The sequence below is a fragment of the Trachypithecus francoisi genome, unplaced genomic scaffold (assembly GCF_009764315.1).
Source record: "Trachypithecus francoisi isolate TF-2019V2 unplaced genomic scaffold, Tfra_2.0 Lachesis_group1, whole genome shotgun sequence".
Taxonomy (NCBI): domain Eukaryota; kingdom Metazoa; phylum Chordata; class Mammalia; order Primates; family Cercopithecidae; genus Trachypithecus; species Trachypithecus francoisi.
In genome coordinates this window covers 171,974,167-171,992,949 of record NW_022681454.1, presented here as the reverse complement: position 1 = coordinate 171,992,949, position 18,783 = coordinate 171,974,167, and the positions used below count along the sequence as shown (strand labels likewise).

Below are 18,783 nucleotides of genomic sequence, written 5' to 3'. Positions count from 1 at the left end.
CATGGACCTGAACCTTAGCAAGCACAACTATAGCCACCAGTTATCTGGGCACATCACAAGGCACCCTTTTGTCCTCTCTTGTTGGAGGAAAACTAAATTCCCATCCCACAGGCCTCCTGTTAACCTGGGTGAAAGCTACTTTAATATCCATGGGTGGAACCCTGTTGCAGTCCCTGGGACTTGGAGATATAAGGATGGAAGAGAGAAAGAGCAATGCCTCACTTTCTCTCCATCATGTAGCCTGCGTATTCGCTAGGAAGAGAAAGGAACCTGGGATGACTTGCTCTTCTCTTTCTAGAGAAGTAGCCATTCATCTTCAGTCTGTACCCCTTTCAAATGAATCCTGAACCGCTGGGACTCCTTTGATAAAAGCCCCCTCTTATTTTATTTCCCCTCCTTTGTCCTCTCTTCACTGATAGGTAATTGTCCGTACTACAGGACTCTCCTCCCAGATGCATCCTCCAAACTGGGCAAAGTTAATTTCCCAAACCTTAAACTGGTTAGCTTAGGATTGGCCTCAGGGAAGGGGAACCCAGAAGCCTGACATGCTGGCAAACGGGGAAAAGTCATTTCTTTTCTTTTTTTTTTTTTTTTGGTTTGTTTTTTTACCAGTTGGGCTTTTGGCCTCCCTCTCTGTGTGCAAACTGGTAAAAGGTCTTGGGATTTTTGAGCTATCCTAACCCCCTAAATCTTGTTTCATGTTGATACATGTTTCCTAATAGCCCAGTTTGTTTCTTCTCACCTTCAGTCCATCAAACCCCAAACTGTCATGCAACCAGAGCCTCAGACAACGACCGGTTTTGCCAGGGACCCTTAGATAGGCCTCTGAGGGAGGTCTGATTTCCCAAATAGCGCCCCCTGCCAGCAGGAAGCAGTTAAGATCCATCTTCATCCTTTCCCCTGACCCTTACTCTAAAAGCAATTAGACCTACATTTTAGACTGGGGAATGACAGAGGCAGGAGACAGCCAAATGCTGCCCAAGTTATTGCTCACGGGGCGCTTGCCTAAACATGCAAATGATGAAAAAATCTATCTCTTAACATATGCACAGTAAGGAAAACAAATCAATGTGGTGTGGCTCCAACTAAGGGCCCACCTGCAAACTGGGAGAACTGGGTGGAGCCACCAGGAATTCATGCCTTAGGCAAGGGGGAGGAGCCTGGCCTCTTCAGCTGATTTGTGAGGTGGGAGCCTGTGGGCAGGACCCGTTTTTTAACTTTGTTTGTTTGTTTTGTTTGTTTTTTGTTGTTGTTGATTGTTTGTTTGTTTTTGCTGAGAACTTTCTTTTAATAGATTCTACTCTCCACACCTTTTAATGTGCCCTCATGCCTAATTTTTCCTAGTCATGAGATAAGAAGGATTTTAGCTGAACTAAGGAGCACAAAACCATCCATCAATATGATATACAGATATTATGTATATATGTCTGTATAATATCATTTACAGATGTGTGTATATATGTATCCCCTTGAAGATATTTTATGTCTATGTATTTAAAATGCAAAATAGTTTTAAAAGACAAATTATCAACTGCTTGAAATTAAAAAAGAAAAAAGATCTCTGGTTTAACATACGTATAAATTTATATATAGGATCACACATTATTCCTGTGTACAAAATTATTACAAATCCTTTATAAATAATGTCTGAGACAAAACCAAACATACACACAGAAATGTTGATTTTAAAAAGAATAATACATTCTTTGTAACAGGGGCTATTTTAAAGAAATATCAAACTAAAATAAGAAAGTAGAAAATAATAAAGGCAATAATTGATTTATTTAAAACCAGAAAAGAATAAAATTGATTATTTTGAAACTGACTTTGGGCCATACACTCTATCTTAGAACTCACAGAAGCAATTCATTTAGCAAATGTTTTCAGCTTATAGAGCTGTCTACTCAGAACCTTGAACACTATTCTATTTCCATGGACGCTTTCTCTGACCTGACACCCACAATTGTTTTTTTTTTTTTTCCCAGAATGTTTAATTTAAAATGACTTCACATTTTTCCTCACTTAAAGACACACATGGACACTTATTTCTTGTAAAACTCACCAACACCCTGAAAGAAATTACAAAACCCTACTTTCTACTTCTGCACTATCTGGATGCATGTCATTGTGGTCATCCTTTCATTAAAAAAGGAGACGTTGGCCGGGCGCGGTGGCTCAAGCCTGTAATCCCAGCACTTTGGGAGGCCGAGACGGGCGGATCACGAGGTCAGGAGATCGAGACCATCCTGGCTAACACAGTGAAACCCCGTCTCTACTAAAATATACAAAAAACTAGCCGGGCGAGGTGGCAGGCACCTGTAGTCCCAGCTACTCGGGAGGCTGAGGCAGGAGAATGGCGTAAACCCGGGAAGTGGAGCTTGCAGTGAGCTGAGATCCGGCCACTGCACTCCAGCCTGGGCGACAGAGCGAGACTCCGTCTCAAAAAAAAAAAAAAAAAAAAGGAGACGTTTTACATGTCTCTCACCATTTGGTGCTATCAGAGCCCTTCAGGGCACAAGTTGTTTTTCATTATTCTTTACCTGCACAGAGCCTAGAATACAGAAAGTGCTTAATTTTTATTTGTTGATGGTGTGTGTGTGTGTGTGTGTGTGTGTGTGTGTGACAGTGAGAGAGAGTGGTGGTAGGGGTTTGGGGGAGTTCATGCACAGGTGCACTCATACCTAAGTATTTATGATTAACTATCAGAGTTGGCAGATGGGGCTAATGGTTAGTTTTTTACTCAGTATAATACCCTCAAATCCAAGTACTTTTATTCTATAGGTATTGCCAGTTCTCTTTGATAATCTTAATAGAGCATCAATAACTCTTTTAGTTTCATCTAAATTGTCAATGTTTAACTTTCTAAACATTTAGAAATGATGCCCTAATTGTACAGTATCCTGTTGTGATTTGTGTCTTTAATACTAAATGTAAATAACTAATGAACCAAAGTCCAAATTTTTAGCTGTAAAACAAATGAATTTTACAAATATGATTAAAACCAGGTTTTGTTAAAGTTGCTAGAATGAATTTAAATCAGGGACAAAGAATGCTTGATTGATCAGTGTCTCATTTCCTGCTAAGTAAATCAAGTAATTGTGTCTTGAAGCCTCACAACACTCCAATAAATATTCAAGAACAACTCAGTGGTAGATTATTTCACAAGAAAGAAGATTTAGACAGGACGATGCATTCTACCTGTCTTTGGCAGGAAGTTTAAAGTACAACTTGAAATGTATGGAGACCTTGCCCAAGGCAACAGATACAAATGATTGCCTAAGTGGAGAAATACTTTTTAATCAGTAGATTATCCAACAAGATGGCAAAATTCTTGCTTGTTCAGCAGTTCAAAAAAGCATTTCTGTAGGTTATTCTGTTTTCAAAGAGTAAAAATGTCTTTCCAACTTTCCCCTGCCACTTGCCTCATTTTTTTAACCCCTAAATTGCAAATCTCTTGTGTTCTTTTTATCAATTCAGTATAGATAGAAAGGAAGACAGCAGAATTCAAATTTCAGTTTTTATATCCTATTTTAAAATGTTAGATTCCTTGAATTTAGTGCACAGTGTGATATAGTTAATACTTGAGAATTGTACATTTCAAAATTCCTAAGAGTATAAATTGCAAATGTTGTGACCACAAAAAGAAATGTTTGAAGTGATGGGTATGTTAATTAGTTTGATTTAATTATTCCACATTATATTCATAAATTATAATATCATTTTGTACCAGATAAATGTATACAATTATAAATTGTCAATTTATAGTAAATATTTAAAGATACATAAAATGTTAGATTTCAAGACATAACTCCCTTTATAGCTCTTCTTTAGTGAAACTTGTTGATAGAATAGAGACAGAAAAAAAGCTCTACAATTAAAACACACACACAAGAAATTTCATTTCTGAAAGATTCTGTTATGAATTGATTTTGATATTGTCCTCTTGAGGTTATGTGTGTGGCTTCCTTTAACCAGGAAAATCTATCTAAAATATTTGTGAATTGTGTGATACAAACACATATGCGTTCTTCCTTAAACAAAGATTGCTTTTTGTTCCAAATAAAAGATAAAATTGTGGAATTAATTCCAGTAATCAAATATTTTGTTGAAACCAATAATTATCAAATGTTTCTTCTAGCAAATTTCTGAAAGGAATCATTACATTTTTCTGTCAACCATGCAACTGACTCATGATCTTTCTATCCTGTCACTGGATTTTTTGGGTAGCCTTCTCAGTTACACAAATAACAAAACATAAGTGATATATTAACATCTGAGGTAACTTTCTAGGACTGCCAATTTAAATTGATATTGAAAAGTGGCAGAAATACACCCTCCAAAACATGCCACTTTGACATGAGGATTACTTTGAGCTGAAGTCACTTAAAAACAGCAGATGCGAGAAGGATGTTCTGATCTCTTTCTCCCTGAAAACAGGAGATTAAACACTCCTGAGTGAAAAATTCCTTTCCTGTATCAGGAAAAATGAAACATTCTTCAATGGCGTGTCATCATAGCTGAAATAATTTGGTACAAATAGATCTTGTTAGAATAATTATTATCTTTCTTTAGCGTCCCCATATAATTTAGTCACTTTTCCACGATTGCCTCTCCCTGTTCAACCTAATATAAAGGCATTTCGGTTTTATCACTTCGCTGTGTCTTCATTTCTTTATATTTGTATAATTTCCTCCTGTTAATTTAACTTATTCCCACTTAATTCTCAGGCCTTGCTAGAAACCTAAAGGATAGAGGTAAAATTTTGCCTCCCCTACTGTTGAGAAAGATAAAATAAAAATTTTCCATGTAACCCTTGCACCTTTTTTTCCACTTCCAACATGCTCTAAATTTTTCTAGTAGGCTGTTAGTCCCAGTGTTAAGAAAAATGAAATAAAACAAAGAAAATAAATAATAGCAACCGCAACTCACAGACATATTTAAGTCAGAAAACATTAAGGCAAAAAGAAATTAAATTAACATTTTTCACAAAAACGGAAACAGTTGACAAAAGAAATATACGTTAAAAAAACAACATAAAGGAGGTGTAAAAGTCAAATGACAAAGTATATTAAAAAAGGTAAAAATGCATTTTGATGGAATATCATTAAGCCATGCAAATTAATCATTGCTAATATATGAGTTATAACTATCTTTTTACCCAAATTCACTTGTCCAATTTCTTAGTTATATATCTATCAAGTCAGAATAGAAAATATTATGTTCAAATATTGAACTGTGTCTGAACCAATCAGCACTTTTCCAATTTGCATTTAAAATATCTGCACACATTAAATAATACTAATTAGCAACAAACAATTAACTTTGGTCAAAAGTCCTAAATTTCTACAAAAGCATCCTTTGACACAGGTTGGCTAACATGTCTTGAGTCTGTGCATCTTAACATTTTCCCTATCTAGTTTATGAACAGCCTGTATCCATTCAATACAGATTCAAAAGTAAGCAATAGCTGAATATTTCAGGTTTGGAGCACCACAAGCAATGATCAGCAGACTGGATTTCAATTATTTGGGACTTTGGGGCTCGCCTAAGAACTGTTGGATACTAGGGTATTCAACGTGATTTTGGGGATAAGGGTTGATCAGAGAAGTCGTGGCTCAGAAAGCACCCTTTGAATCAAAATCTTAAGAGTTAGAGGCATTTTAGAAATTGCTAAGGAGGGAGACTAGCTTGGAGGAGAGACAAGATGTATCAGGGCTCTGAAAAAGGAGCAAATATAGGACATCTTGAGGGTGAATAACAGCCTTGAGTCTGGGGATCCTGGTTTGTAGACACCCCAGAGAGAGGCTGGGGTGAAATCCGAGTGGAGATACTACAGAAATGCCAGAGGTCCCGTGGAAGTCCCATCCATCACTGCACAGAAAGCCAGTGAGACAATGACTATTGCCAGGGAATAAGGTGACTTTATTTATTTGGGTGACTTCAGCCAGAGAAATGGCTGAAATCTGTTTCTCTCAACCATCTAAAATCGGAGGTTTATATAGCAGGGAAGGAATGCAGCTACTTGTGGGAAAACAGAAATTAGGGAGGGGTAAGGAAATAATCATGAGTAATGAAAGAGCTGGAGTCGCATTGTCTGCATCTGGTGATCTGGTTTCAGTTCCTTGCCTGAGGGGTCAATGTCCTGAGGCAGGAACTAAGGTAAGACAAATACAAGTTTCAAGAGTAGTAGAGTCATTTTTTATATTTATTCAAAAAACTATATATATCAGTTCTATGGCACAATTGGGCCATTTTCAAAAAGTAGGCTGCAAATGGAGGGAGCTTGGTTAATCTTAATTTTAGAAGCTACAAGAAACTTTTAGATAAATTAAAAATGTATAGCAACATGTTAAGAGTCTGCGTATTTTAGGATACCGACTGCAGTGTAGAAAATGCATTGAGTTTGGAATAAGAATGGAAGAAGAGACACCAGAGAGGTGTCTACTGTATTTGCCCATGGCAGAGATTGTGATTGTTTAAAAGAAGGCAGAGTCAGAAGACAGATTTAAGAAATGTTTAAGAGATACTATTGACAGAACACTTTGGTCTTTTACAATTACCAATATCTTCTGCTAGATCTGAGTCTTCTAATTAGAACTACTTGGTAGTAGTTCCAGTACTAGATTCTATCAAGTGGCTCTAATCACTTCAGATCTTAATGACTTATTTTTATCTGCTCATATTAAAACACAGTAAAAATAGAGGCTTCCTCTTTAAGAATTAATGCACATTCCTTGGTTTCTGGTGAAGTCATCATCCCTATTCCTTCCCGACACTGAAGCGCTGCTTCCAGTTTTTAGATCTGAATTCATACTGCAACTTTTGTTTTCGCATAAATTATAAGTTTTAAACCTAGACCTAGTTCTCTAATTTGCCCCTCCTTTATGACATGGATATCTGAACACCAAACCTTTAAACTATATTTATGTTTTCTGGCTGGCTTGTGCCAGTAATTATTATGAAGCAAAGGAAACCAAGTACTTTAATTGTTCATAAAGAAGTTCACAGCTAGAGTTATTCACTTGTGTTAAAGCAATAAATGGTAAAGAAATTGTCTTACTGCTGAAGAAGAATGCTGATAAATTTATTGAGAGTCCCTAGCATTCTTCAAGTTGTAATATTAAAGAGTTGATATTGCTAGACATTTTAGTTTCTTTGGAGAGGACACTGTTGCCAGGAGAGCTGTGCATTTTGAGAAAGAGGTAGGGACACACTCCAAGGAATATGTATAAATTATAACCATAATTATGTTCTGTCTTCAGAGCAGAGCTACAGAGTGGTTTTGATATATTATTCACAGTTGCAATCAGAGGAAACTGAGTCATAAGAAATTTAATTAACATTTTTGATGGCATGAAGTTAATTTGGATGGTAAATGTAGATGAACTTGCAAAAAAACTACTTTGCATAATGTACTAAAGCTATTAAATTTTCATAAAGAGATCTCTAATCCTAGTTCAAGAATCCATATCAATGCTATAGGATAATTTAAGACACATAATGTCTTTATTTAATTTATTTTTATTAAAATGGCTTGCTTTTATACTTCACTCTGCTTTATCATTTTATGCCTCTTATTCAGACATATAAAAAATGTAGTTTTCTTTTTAAATTTATGTACGTATTTAATAAACAATTCATGTTACTTGTAGAATAATTTTTTTAAAATGTGTATAGTAAGAAAAAGGCAACCACAATGTCAGTACTTCAAAATAACCCTATGGAGTATATTTATGCTAATGTTTTTTACACATACATACATGTTTAGGGTTTTTTAATTTTGTTTTGATTTTTTGAGAAATCAGATCATGGAACACATGTCAATTTGTAGCTTTCTTTCTTTTAACACTATATTATGAATTTTATTAGGTAACTATATATACACATATTTATTTATATGATTATTTAATGGCTGTTTCATTCACGTATTTTCTGATGATACATTAATATTTTCTTTAGACAAGCTCTTTGCACATGAATATTATATTACCACATGATAGTAGTATATTATATTACCTTATATCCTTTAAAAAGTGCCAAAATGAGGGGAAGCAAGGATCAGCCTTGTTTGGGAGAGTAATGCCATCGATATTGACCAGGCCCAATACTTGAATTCTGTAACAACTGTCAATCTTGCTCAGTAGATTAACGCTCCAAATACATTTATTTTTTCCTTTGAGATTTTACTAGCTGGGGAAGATTTTATTTTCTTCCTTTATTTAATAAACTCCTACATGTTCTTCAAGACCAATATCAAATGTCCATTTCTGTGACCCAACATTATTTCTCCTCGGGGATTAGTTATTCCTCTTTCTACACATTCAAATTCATTAACACCCTCCATTACAGACTTTATCAGCCTACCTTGTTAATTTCTTCCACAACGTTATTTGTTTCCTTAGTAGGGGAAGCATGTGTTATTCATTGCTGTATTCTTAAAACCTCTATAGTGTCTGGCATAGAGCAGTAACATGTTTATGAAGGCCAAGATGCGCTGGCATTTAAGGAACTGATATTCAGCCATTAAACATCAATATCCGTTTTTTGCTTGTTTGTTTGTTTGTTTTCGACAGAGTCTCGCTCTGTCGCCCAGGCTGGAGTGAAGTGGCTCAATCTTGGCTCAAAGTAACCTCTGCCTCCCAGGTTAAAGAGATTCTCCTGCCTCAGTCTCCCGAGGACCTGGGATTACAGGTGCCCAGCACCATGACTGGCTAATTTTTGTATTTTTAGTTCAGACAGGGTTTCACCACATTGTCCAGGCTAGTCTCTGACTCTTGACCTCAGGTAATGCACCCATCTCAGCCTCCCAACGTGCACCAATATACTTATGTGTGATTACAGTATTAAAACACCTCCATTTCCTGTGGTAAGCTGTAAAACACCTCCATGTCCTGTGGTAAGCTGCAACTGTTTGAAGCTGTCAAGTGCTCACCGTTTCTTTTCTCGCAGCGCTCCCATATGATCCAGGAACTAAATGCTTAGTATCTGGAAGAGGAAAAGGGTCTTTAGGAACTACCCCCTCCAGCATGCTCACACCATACTCTGTTCTCATGGTCTGTGACTGCAAGGTGACAATTTTTAATATTATTTCTCCTTGTAGATACGTCACATTGCATTTCCTGGTGGACCATTATTACATTGACTAACATAGGATATTATCGATATCCAGAACTTTGAGAAGATACATCCAGGGAGGTTTGTTGTAGATGTGGTGATGGTTTGCTTTTTTTCTTTTTTAAATTCCCTACACTTTTAGAAAACTCACAAAAGTCATAACATTAAAACATAAAGGCATCTTCTATTTATTTTCACATCAATTACTGGACAGTAATTCTGTTCCTTCTATGTCCACAGAATACTGAGAAAATTTTACAAAAGTTACCTAACCTTTTGTAATCTACTTTCTATTATGAGAGCAAACAGAGTACAAGATGAGCTGAGTTACTTGCTCCTTTTGAACTCCTGAACTGAATAGGGTAGTGCACGAGTAACTTGTGACTTGGAGATAGGGAAGAAGCCTATTTTTCAATGGCTAAGAATCATTTTAGAGCACTGGATACCTTGGAGATTCTTTTTTCATTTAGACTTTCAAAATTTTTACTCTTGATTAACATAACACAACCCAAAGCCATTGCTTATTATTCCTTGATACTGAAAACAATTTTGTGAATTAGTTGTGTATACAAACAAGTTTGTCTAATCTTACAAAATGTGTTTAACTATATTGCTGATTAGTTTTAGTTCAGTGGAGTTTTTATAACATGGTTGTAGCTATTCTGGTATATGATGCCTTTCATAACAGTAAAATGCAAGTATGTTGTTGGTGTAATAAAATTTTTCCACTAATACACTTGAAATCTGAATCATCTATATTTTAGACCTAAATAGTGAGCTTTATGCTGCCTTTAAAATTAGAGGGAAACAAAATTAAATTTTTTTTGGAATACATTTTAATCCCACTTTTTAAATTATCTGAAGATTTTCAAAATCATTTATTTATGTAAGCTTGCTAGTGAAGTTAAACATTGCTTCCATATTTATTAATAACTTGTATATTTCTCCACAACTCGGTTAAATTATTCCCCTAAGCTAGATTCCTTCACAACCCTCTCTGATTCTTTCAGAGCCAGAACCATTGTCTTAGAGCTTGACTCATTTTCCTCTAAGATGATTTATCTTGACAAAAATCTCATCCTCTAGTAATCATCCCTAGAAAGACTCCAGTAGATGAAGAAACATTTGGACCATGGATCTTTCTCAGGTGGAGCTTTTGATTATGGAATGTGGATGAAATGATACTTATACCTCACTTTTTAATAATACATTCCTGAATATTAGTATTTCAACATTACTGGTAGAAAATCCTGGAAAACGGGCCGGGCGCGGTGGCTCAAGCCTGTAATCCCAGCACTTTGGGAGGCCGAGACGGGCGGATCATGAGGTCAGGAGATCGAGACCATCTCTGGCTAATACGGTGAAACCCCGTCTCTACTAAAAAATACAAAAAACTAGCCGGGCGAGGTGGCGGGCGCCTGTAGTCCCAGCTACTCAGGAGGCTGAGGCAGGAGAATGGCGTGAACCCGGGAGGCGGAGCTTGCAGTGAGCTGAGATCCGGCCACTGCACTCCAGCCTGGGTGACAGAGCAAGACTCCGTCTCAAAAAAAAAAAAAAAAAAAAAAGAAAATCCTGGAAAACAGAGTATTGTATTTTGCTCAATGAAGGAGGTGAAAATATGCCACCTGCTATAGCAAATAAGTATGTATTACAGATTTTAAAATAGCTAGAAGTTTTTGCATGTTGTCACCACAAAGAAATTACAAATGTTGAAAGTGATGAATACAATAATTACCCAAAGTTGATCATTATACCATGTATACATGCATTAAAACATTACATTATGACAGTACAGCCATCAAAAAGAATGAAATAATGTATTTTACAGCACCATGGATGGAACTGGTGGACAGTATATTAGGTGAACTAACTCAAAAGCAGAAAATCATATATGGCATATTCTCACTTTAAGTAGGAGCTAAACATGGGTCCATAGGGACATTAATATGGAGATAATAGACATTGGGAACTCCAAAAATGGGGAGTAGAGGAGACAGCGAAGGCTGAAAAATTACCTATTCAGTAAAATATTCAATATTCGAGTGACGGATACACTGGTAGCCCAATCCCTATTATTATACAATAGACCCTTGTAACAAACATGCACGTATGACCCTTGAATCTAAATTAATAAATAAAATTTAATATCTCTTTGAATTATACAACATATATTTCTGAAAAGAAGAAACACTACCGTGTACCATATAAATATGAACAATTATTATGTCAATTATAAACTTAAAAATTTAATAAAAAATATGCCACCTTGGTTATTGGTTATTTAAATTAAAGGAATTTGAAAAACAACAGGTACAAGAGGATCACTCTGACCTTTGCTCTGTGTCTTAAAAGTTAGAGATGAAATTCTTATGTAGAATGTATCCTTCCTATACCAGAAAAAAGGCAATGGTCTTATCACCAAGGATGGAAAGGGGAGGCCAAGAGAATTCTGTACAACAACGAACCTTGTTAAACTAACCCTTATCTGTCCAAGTAAAGACCCTATCCTAAGCCCCTTTGTCTTATGAAATTCTCAGTTTACCATTCTTTGTTTCATTCAGTATACAGGCAACTGACTCTAACTGCTTCTGTGGGGTTTCCATTTCTTTATAAGGGTGCTGATGCCACATGAAAGTTCTATGAAATCAATTTCTATGCTTTTCTCCTGTGAATCTGTTTTACGTCAATTTAATGATCAGACCCAGCCGAGACCCTGAGAGGATAGCTGTGGAGTCTTGCTGCCCCTACACTCATATATGGTAATTGCTGCTTTATTATTTCTAGAAAATCTTTGATTGTTGGTTATGTCTTCTTAACTCCAGTTGGGTTATTCAAACCAGTTTTCTTCATTTTGAGTGACTATGCATTTAAGATATTAGGGCATTGGAAGATAAATAAAAATTATTTTATATCCACGAATGTTAAGTATTCAGAGCTGTCTCAGAAACAGTATTTCTGGCTGCCAGAGATACTAAAATCTCTAGAAAGTGGGATGTCCCTTTTGCTGCTGCGGCTGGCGCCATCAGTAAGCTCAGGCTTCAGAAGAGGCTCGCCTCTAGCCTCCTCCGCTGTGGCAAAAAGAAGGTCTGGTTGGACCCCAATGAGACCAACGAAATCGCCAATGCCAACTCCCTTCAGCAGATCTGGAAGCTGATCAGAGATGGTCTGATCAAGCTTAAGCCTGTGCCTGTCCATTCCCAGGCTCAATGCCGGAAAAACACCTTGGCCGGCCGTGAGGGCAGGCAATGTGGGCATAGGTAAGCCAAAGGGTACAGCCAATGCCCAAATGCCAGAGAAGATCACGTGGATGAGGCGAATGAGGATTCTGCACCTGCTGCTTAGAAGATACCATGAATCTAAGAAGACTGATTGCCACATGTATCACAGCCTGTACCTGAAGGTGAAGGGGAATGTGTTCAAAAACAAGCGGATTCTCAGGGGACACAGCCACAGGCTAAGGCAGACCAGACCCTCAAGAAGCTCCTGGCTGACCAGGCTGAGGCCAGCCAATCTATGACCAAGAAGCACACAATTGCCGTGAAGAGCGCCTCCAGGCCGAGAAGAAGGAGATCATCAAGACTTTGTCCATGGGGGAAGAGATCAATAAATAAAAGCTACCCCTTAGTCTGTACACACTGGCCTCCATGATTACACAGATCAGCCATTAAAATAAAACAAGCCTTTATTTGCTTTAAAAAAAAAAAAGTGGTACATATTAGTAGTGAGTATTAATTCTCTATATTCTCCTGCAGTCCACATGAAGTGCCAATGCATTTTATGGAAACAGATTCACCGATTTTCTAAGTATGAACTTGGTTTTCCTAGGAAAAGGTGTGCCGCTTATCAAACACACACACATCTCTATAAATTAAAGATATTACATAATTCCACTTTGTGAGGAAGTCATTATTTGCATTTCAATTATTAAACACTATCTCCCCTCATAGGCAAGGTGCAAATTACATTAATGCTAGTGTACAATTTATACATATAATTACCCAAAGTATTTTGAATGGATACAGGTGGCTTTCAGCTTGTGTTCAGATTTTCTGTGTAATCTTTCCCCAAATCGCCATTCACTATGAATAATACAATTTTGCTGTTAAAAGTCTTAGTTGAGCATTATAAGAAAATATTGACACATTTTTCCCTTTATGATTATACCTGGTGATTTCTACTTGAAGCATAATATTTTTCTGAGAATTGGTGAGACGGAAGAATTCAGACAACAAAATTGTCATTCCTATAGTCTAAAGCTTTGAGCAGAAATAAAACGTTAGAATTGATGTTTGAATTTCCTGCTGTTTTTGCCTTAGATGATTCTATTTTACAGATGAACAATACTCTTCAAAAAGTTTGATAGCTGGATCACAACTTCAAAGGGATAATCACAAAAATACCTCTTTGTAGTAGCTACACTCTAAAGTCTGTTGTTAACAGCCTCAGTTTAAAACACTATCTTCCAGTTAGGTATTCTCAGATTGAAAATCTACAGAGTTACTTCATTTACTATTGTGTAATATAGTCTGATTACTGAAAAGCTTCTAGTTTCTGTGACTATTTGTAGATTATATTTTCTATCTTTTTGCTTAATGAAGTATTTTTATAAGCTGTAGTTTTCATTATCTTAATGCCCTAAAAAGATCAAACTTTGTTTTTAATTTGCTCTCAAAAACATTCAAATTAGAAATTGCATTTCCCAGTTGACTGTGTTGGTGATGATCATCAGAATGAAATGGTAAATACAAGAAAATGCATCTTTTACGGTTGGATACACTCATCAATAGAAACAAACAAAAAAAAATGCTGCTCTTTTTTCAAATAAGCTGGAGAAAGCATCTGTCTTACTATAAACAGTATACTTCACCAACCATATGAGAATTTATTTTTATTGTCATGATTTAGCTGGTTGAAAGTGGCTTTTACCAGACTGCAAGTTACTTACTGTTTTGATTAAGGAGGCTTTCTAAAGGGACACCAATGAACTGCAGTAGATAGTAATTTTAAAAGGTAGAGGTTCTACTACTAGTGCTTCCCTCACTATCTTTGCAGTGCTTAGATGTCATCAACATAAAGACAGTTAAGAGAACTGATGACTTACAAAAATCCTCTCAATATGTGTTCTATAGAAAGACTGAGAATTTGAAATCTAGGAACATGACTCTTTTGTTATTATCAAAGTTAAATGGAAAGTAGATCTAATGACATGATGGAAATAGAATAGGAATTTTACTCAGCATGTGGCAAAAATACAATTGAAGAAAATATAGTTGTGTTACAGGGAGAATGTAGTAGGTTTAACTCAAAAGAGTTCTTTTATACTCATGTTAAATTATAGATATTTTATTGCCACTAATTCAAAGGTTATGAGTTGAACCAATTGGATATTCACATAACAAAATTACATATTTTATCAGGCAGACAATAATGACAATATGCACATTGGGGTGTATTTCACTGAATGGGTGAATTACAATGTCAGAGTGGTCTTGTGGGTAATGTGACATTTAGCTCTATTCTGAAGAAAAGTCAACTGGTATATTTTGATAATTGGACAGCAAAATATAGGAAATACTAATTCTGGCAGTGACCAATACTATACTACAGGGCTATAGTTACCAACACAGCATGGTACTGGGACCAAAACAGATATATAAACCAATAGAACAGAACAGAGACCTCAAAACACACACACACACACACACACACATCTACAACCATGCGATCTTCAACTAACTGGAAAAATACAAGCAATGGGAAAAGAATTCTCTATTCAATAAATGGTGCTGGGAAACTGGCTAGCCATATTCAAAAAATAGAAACTGGACCCCTTCCTTACACCTTACACAAAAATTAACTCAAGATGGATTACAGATTTAAATGAAAAATCTAAAAACACCAGAATGAAACCTAGGCAATACTATTCAGGACATAGGTATGGGCAAAGATTTCATGACTAAAACACCAAAAGTAATTGCAACAAAAGCCAAAATTGACAAATGAGATCCAATTAAACTAAAGAGATCTAATTAAACAAAAGAAACTATCATCAGAATGAACAGGCAACCTACAGAATGGGAGAAATTTTTTGCAATCTATCCATCTGACAAAGAGCTAATATCCAGAATCTACAAGAATTAAACAAATTTACAAGAAAAAAAAATCCCATCAAAAAGTGGGCAAAGAATATGAACAGACACTTTTCAAAAGAAGACATATGTGGCCAAAAAACATGTGAAAAAAAAGCTCACCATCACTGGTCATTAGAGAAATGCAAATAAAAAGCACAATGAGATATTATCTCACACCAGTTAGAATGGTAATCATTAAAAAGTCAGGAAACAACAGATGCTGGTGAGAATGTGGGAAAATAGGAAAGTTTTTATGCTGTTGGTGGAAGTGCAAATTAGTTCAACCATTGAGGAAGACAGTGTGGCGATTCCTCAAGGATCTAGAACCAGAAATGCCATTTGACCCAGCAATCCCATTATTGGGTATATACCCAAGAGTAACGTAAATAATTCTACTGTAAAGACACATGCACATGTACGTTTACTCTTTACAATAACAAAGACTTGGAAACAACCCAAATGCCCATCAATGATAGACTGGATAAAGAAAATATGGCACATATATACCATGGAATACTATGCCACCATAAAAAGAATGAATTCATGTCCTTTGCAGGGACATAGATGAAGCTGGAAGCCATGATTCTCAGCAAACTAACACAGGAACAGAAAACCAAACATCACATGTTCTCACTCCTAAGTGGGAGTGGAACAATGAGAACACCTGGACACAGGGAGGGGAACATCACACACCAGGGCCTATCGGGGGGGTGGGAGGCAAGGGGAGGGAGAGCATTGGGACAGATATCTGATGCATGTGAGATTTAAAACCTAGATGAAAGGTTGATAAGTGCAGCAAACCACCATGGCACGTGTATATGTATGTAACAATCCTGCTTGTTCTACACATGTGTCCCAGAACTCAAAATAAAAAATTTAAAAGACTTTAAAACTTAAGTGACTTAAAACAAGAATTATTTTGTCTGTTTGTAATTCTATGGCACAGTAATCTATGATGGACTCAGTATTTGTTTTGCTTTTTCTTTTTTTTGATTTTTGCCTAGGGTCACTCACATAACTCTTCATGGCTCTACTGGTTGATCCAAGGAAATGAACTTGGTCTGTTCTGTTCGGCTCCTTGTCTTCTCATTTGCCTGCAGATTCAACTGCGATTCTCCCAAAGGCAGCAGTGCACTCCCCAAGGACAGTGAGTTGGTGCATGGCAGTTCTGAAACCCAAACAGGCATCCATTGCAAGGTCATATTGCAGGGGTAGGGGGTTCTCCTGGATGAGAATCAAGTCATTATACTCAGATGTGGTTCCTTACATATCTTCCATGGTTCTTGGCAAATCATCTGGATCTTTGCTCTATTCTCTGATACACTGTTTCACATTTATAAGAAATGGACTGTGTTTTGTTTATTCAAAGCTAAAAAGCTTTCTTAAACTGTGTCCAACTCATAGAAGCTTGAGCACCCAAAACCTTTTCCTTTTAATATTTCTTGGTCCCTTTGAGTCCAGTTTGGAAGACTCCCTTGTAATCACTGAGGGCATGATATGGTTTGGCTGCATCCCCACCCAAATCTCACCTTGAATTTAATAATCCCCATGGGTCAATGGCAGGGCCAGGTGGAGATAATTGAATCACTGAAGCAGTTTCCCCCATACTGTTCTTGTGTTGGTAAATAAGTCTCATGAATAAGATGGTTTTATAAATGGGAGTTCCCCTGCACAAGCTCTCTTTCCTGCCACCATGTAAGACGTGACTTTGCTCCTCCTTTGCCTTCCACCATGATTGTGAGGACTCCCCAGCCATGTGGATCTGTGAGTCAATTAAACCTCTTTCCTTTATAAATTGCACAGTCTGGCATATGTCTTTATTAGCAGCATGAGAACAGACTAATACAGGGCATTTTGTGTATCAGGTTATAAGTTGTTCCATTAGTCAAAAGTCAGATCCACAATTATTTTATTAGAGACTGGTTTTCTCTACCTTGTATAGTGTGTCTGGGTATTGTGAAACAACATCCTACATATTCTCAGAAGCCTTTCACCTGGCTGGAATGTCTACTTGGCACCATCTTAAATGGTTTTTAGGTCTTGATAAAGCTTTTCATAGTCATACCCAGGCTTTGGTCTTTATAAAAAAGACTCTTACTATGAAAATTTCTTGCAGTCTGAAGGGTCTAGAAATAAGAACAATTTTATTTTCCAAACTAGCAAATATTAAATCCCCCCATATTTATTTTCCATTCTACCAGAAAACTGAAAGTTTTCTTTTTTTTTTTTAGCTTGTCACTCACTTACTTTATTGTAAATAGAAGCACCCAGTGACATATTCCACATTCTCTGTATATAGTTCCTTAAGTGAGTTCTATGTGCTAAGTTATCACAGATAACGCTTTTGTCAACTGTTCAGTAATACTTGACACAAATTGTCCTTTCTCCAGCCTTCAACAAGTTCCTTTGCTGGCCTTCATTGACAACCTGGATATCAAACTAGGCTTGGCCAGTGGCATCTATTTGCCTCCAATCCCAAAGCCAATGTCACAAATTTTAGATTTTTCTTGAGACAACACTCATTTATTGGAACCAATTTCTGTTTCACTTATGTTTCTGAATAAAAACCACACCAGTTCTTAATGTCTTAATGGTTTAAAGCAATAACCATTTTATTTCCTCACGGCTGTATTGGAGAGCAGTTTGTCCTGGGCTCAATTTGCCCAGGGTGGTTCTTTTGGTTGTCTTAAGAGTGATCATCTTTGTAGCTTTAGTGAAATGGTGGCTTATAAGGAAGGTGGTTGGTCTAGAAGGCCATGGTTGGGTCAGTGTGTCTCTGCTGCATGTGATTTTATGCTCCTGCAGGCTAGTCTGAACTTATTCATATAGTAGCATTGTGTTCCAAGACAGCAAAAACAGAAGGTGCAAGAATTCTAAACTTAGATACTGCAAAACATCACTTCTGCTACCTCCCTCTAATCAAAATAAGTTACACTGTGATCCCAGATTCAAGCATTGGGAAAATAGAGCACTAAATAAAAGAGCAGTGATATCCCATTATAAAACGGCTGCATACAGGGATAAGAGAAACTGTTGCAAATGTCTTGGCAAGTAATCTACCATGAGAAGTAATTTATTTTTCAAGGGGCATTGGTAGGGTATATGCAATTGGAAGAGATGGGCTAGAAGCATGGATGTCAGAGAGAAATGAGCGCAATAATTCAGATGAAATATAAACACATGGTGAACTGAGGTCATGAGAATTTTGAAGAGATGATAGCATGGATGGTAACAATATGTTAAAGACAAAATAACAGAATTAATTGATGAACATGGTAATGGAAGGCTATGAGAGATTCCAAGATTGGAAAAGTGTTTGGATTGTGATGCCAGTGAAACAAATTTTTAAGTGAAGATTTAAAATAAAGTTTTAAGTGAAGATTTTCAAATTGATGTAAGACATAAGAAGCTTAAGATGTGCTCAGTCTTACTGATGTTGATTGAGCCCTGAATGGCTACTTCTTTTTAGCATTCTCTTCAGAACACACAGATGAATAAAAGAAGAATATCTTCTAAAACCTGAGTTTTTAAGGGATTC

General features: G+C 36.5%; 1 pseudogene; it reads left to right on the top strand.

Annotated features, from left to right (window-relative positions):
• The first annotated feature begins 5,704 nt into the window (after nt 1-5,704).
• LOC117084974 lies at nt 5,705-12,725 on the top strand (annotated as a pseudogene).
• Nucleotides 12,726-18,783: the final 6,058 nt, after the last annotated feature.